This window comes from Sapajus apella, unplaced genomic scaffold (genome assembly GCF_009761245.1).
Source record: "Sapajus apella isolate SASKATOON/1434 unplaced genomic scaffold, GSC_monkey_1.0 scaffold69, whole genome shotgun sequence".
Classification (NCBI taxonomy): Eukaryota; Metazoa; Chordata; class Mammalia; order Primates; family Cebidae; genus Sapajus; species Sapajus apella.
In genome coordinates, this window is record NW_022437009.1 from 1,547,910 (window position 1) to 1,551,937 (window position 4,028).

Genomic DNA, 4,028 nt, shown 5'->3' on the forward strand with positions numbered 1-4,028 from the left:
CCATCTCATGCCCGTTAGAATGGTGATCATTAAAAAATCAAGAAACCACAGATGCTCGAGAGGATGTGGAGAAATGGGAACATTTTTACACTGTTGGTGGGAGTGTAAATTAGTTCAACCGTTGTGGAAGACAGTGTGGTGATTCCTCAAGGATCTAGAAATAGAAATTCCATTTTACCCAGCAATCCCATTACTGGGTATATATCCAAGGGATTATAAATTGTTCTATTATAAAGACACATGCACATGTATGTTCATTGTGGCACTGTTTACAATAGGAAAGACATGGAACCAACCCAAATGCCCATCAAAAGTAGACTGGATAAAGAAAATGTGGTGCATATACACTATGGAATACTATGCAGCCACAAAAAATGATGAATTCATAGCCTTTGCAGGGACATGGATGAAGCTGGAAACCATTATTCTTAGCAAACTGACACAAGAACAGAAAAGCAAACACTGCAAGTTCTCATTCATAAGTGGATGTTGAACAATGAGAACACATGTACAAAGGGAGGGGAGTATCACACACTGGGGTCTATTGGGAGGTGGAGGACTGGGGGAGGGACAGCAGGGTGTGGGGAGATTGGGGAGGGATAACATTAGGAGAAATGCCTAATGTAGGTGGCAGGGGGATGGGAACAAACCATCATGACATCTGTATACCTATGTAATAATCCTGCAAGATCTGCACATGTAACCCAGAACTTAAATTAAAAAAAAAAAAGCAAAACATTGAAATAATGAAGCATCTTCTCGGACAACAATGTGCTTCTGAATGACCAGTGGGTAAATAAAGGAATTAAGAAGAAAATTTAAAAATTTCTTGCAACAAATTATAATGGAACCACAATATACCAAAACTTATGGATACAGCAAAAGCAAAGAGGGAAGTTTACAGCTATAAGCCCTACATCGAAAAGGAGGAAAATCTTCAAATAAATAACAATGCATCTTATAGAACTAGAAAAAAGAGTAAACAAAACCCAAAATCAGTAAAGGAAAAGAAATAATGAAGAACAGAGCAGAACTAAATGAAACGGAAATGAGGAAAACAACATGAAAGATTGGATAGAGCAAAATCTATGGATACAGCAAAAGCAAAGAGGCAAGTTTATGGTGATAAGGCCTACATCAAAACGGAGGAAAATCTTCAAATAGACAACTTAACAATGCAACTTATATAACTAGAAACCCAAAATTAGTAAAAGAAGAGGAATAATAAAGATCAGAGCAGAACTAAATGAAACGAAAATGAGGAAAACAATACAAAATATTAATAAAACAAACTTTTTTCAAAAAGCTAAAAAAATTTACAAACATACAGCCAGACTAAGAAAAAAGAGAGAAAATAAATAAAATCAGAGACAAAAAAAGAGGTATTGCACTGGTACTGCAGAAATTCAAAGGCTCATTAGTGTCTACTCTGAGCAACTATATGACAATAAATTGGAATATCTGGAAAAAATGAACAAATTCTTAGATGCAAACAACTTACCAAGATTGAATAAAGAAGAAATCCAAAACCTGAACAGACCAATAACAAATAAAAAGACTGAAACCATAACAAAGTCTCCCAGTAAAGAAGTGCCCAGGACCCAATGGCTTCACTGCTGAATTCTACCAAGTATTTAAAGAAGAACTAATACCAATACTACTTAAACTATTCCAAAAAATACAGGAGAAGGGAGCACTTCTGAACTCATCCTATGAGGCCAGTCTTACCTTGATACCAAAATCAGGCAAAGAAACATTAACAAAGGAAACTACAGGCCAATATCTCTGATGACTATTGATGAAAAAGTACTTAACTCAAATGGCCAAGGCAAGATGGATCAAAGTCAGAGTGGTGGTCGTCTTCCTTGAGGTGACATGGATGACATGAACAAGAACAAGAATAAGAAATATGAACCTCATGTACCAACTAGAGTGGGAAAAAGAAGAAGAAAATAAAGGGACAAGATGCTGCCAGCAAACTACCAATGTTGACGCCTCACACTAAGTGCTGGTTAAAATTAGTGAAGTTAGAGAGAATTAGACTATCTGAGGAAGAATTAATTAGAAATCAGGAACAAATGAAACCATTGGAAGAAAAGCAAGAGGAGAAGAGATCAACAGTGGATGATCTGAGGGGGACCTCAATGTCAGTAGGAACCTTGGAAAAGATCATTGATGACAATCATGACATTGTGTCTATGTCTCTGGGCTCAGAACACCATGTCAGAATTCTTTCATTTGTAGACAAGAATCTTCTGGAACCTGGCTGCTCAGTCCTTTCAATAAGGTGCATGCTGTGATGGGGTGCTGATGGATGACACAGATCCTCTGGTTACAAGGATGAAGATGGAAAAAGCCTCCCAGGAGATCTATGCCAATATTGAGGGGTTTGAAAACCAAATTCAGAAAATTAAGGAATCTGTGGAGCTTATTTTAACCCATCTTTAATATTATGAAGAAAATGTTATAACGCCTCCTAAGAGGGTTATTCTCTATGGTCCACCTGGCACAGGTAAAACTTGTTAGCCAAAGCAGTAGCAAACCAAACCTCGGCCATTTTCTTGCAAGTGGTTGGCTCTGAACTTATTCACAAATATCTAGGTGATGGGCCCAAACTCATCTGGGAATCGTTTTAAGTTGCTGAAGAACATGCACCATTCATCATGTTTATTGATGAAATCGATACCATTGGGACAAAGATAATATGATTCAAATAAAGGTGGTAAGAGAAAAATTCAGTGCAGTGTTGAAACTATTGAACCAGTTGTGTGGATTTGATTCTAGGGGAGATTTGAAAGTTATCATGTCCACAAACCAATAGAAACTTTGGGTATAGCACTTACCACAACAGGCCACATTAACAGAAAGATCAAGCTCCCTCTGCCTGATGAAAAGACCAAGAAGCACATCGTTCAGGTTCACACAAGCAGGATGACACTGGCCACTGATGTAACCCTGGATGATTTGACTATGGCTAAAGATGACCTCTCTGGTGCTGACATGAAGGCAATATGTAGAGAAGATGGTCTGATGGCCTTAAGAGAACATTCAATAAAAGTAACAAATGAAGACTTCAAAAAATTTAAAGAAGGTGTTTTTTATAAGAAACAGGTGGGCTCCCCTGAGGTGCTCTATCTCTAGTGAAACACAGCTGCCATTAGGAAACTGGTTTGGAGATTTCCTGATCCCTGAAAGGGATGAGGTTGGGGTAGTTGCCCAGAGGAATCCCTGTTCCCATTGATTTTTATTAGCAAAACATCCTGTGTATCTTTTGGAGTATGATGTGTAAATGCCCATTGGGCACACTTCATCTGTTGGTCACTGTGCAGCATTCTCCTTCCCAATAAAGTGTGCTCTTTCACAAACAAACAAACAAACAAACAAACAAAAAGTAAAAAAGAAAAAAAGTTCCTCAACAAACTACCAGCAAACCAAACTCAACAATACATTAAAAAAATATATTCATCATGACTAAGTGGTATTTCTTCCTGGGATGCAAGGATGGCTCAACATACACAAATCAATTAAGATGAAACATCATATTAACAGAATGAAGGACAAAAAAAATACGATTATTTCAATTGATGCTGAGAAAAAATTTGATAATAGTCAACATCCCTTCATGATAACAACCCTTTAAAAACTGGGTACAGAAGGAATATACCTCAACATAATAAAAGCCATATACAACAGACTAATAGCTAGTATTATACCAAATGTGTAAAAATTAAAAGGCTTCTCTGAGATCTGAAACATGATAAGAATGCCCACTTTCACCACTGTTATTCAACATAGTAGTGGAAGTCTTAGTTAGAGTAGCCAGATAAGAGAAAGAAAGAAAGGACATCCAAATTGGAAAATAAGTAAAATTATCTTTGTTTACAGATGATGTAATCGTATACTTGGAAAAACCTAAAGATGCCATGCAAAACTATTAAAACTGATAAATTCAGTAAAGTAGCAGGATGCAAAATCAACATACAAAAATCTGTAGCATTTCTATATGCAACAGTGAACAATCTGAAAAT

The 4,028-nt window shown here is 36.8% G+C and overlaps 1 pseudogene; it reads left to right on the forward strand.

Moving 5' to 3' along the window:
• Positions 1-1,833: 1,833 nt before the first annotated feature.
• Positions 1,834-3,141, forward strand: LOC116531217 (annotated as a pseudogene).
• The last annotated feature ends 887 nt before the right edge of the window (positions 3,142-4,028 follow it).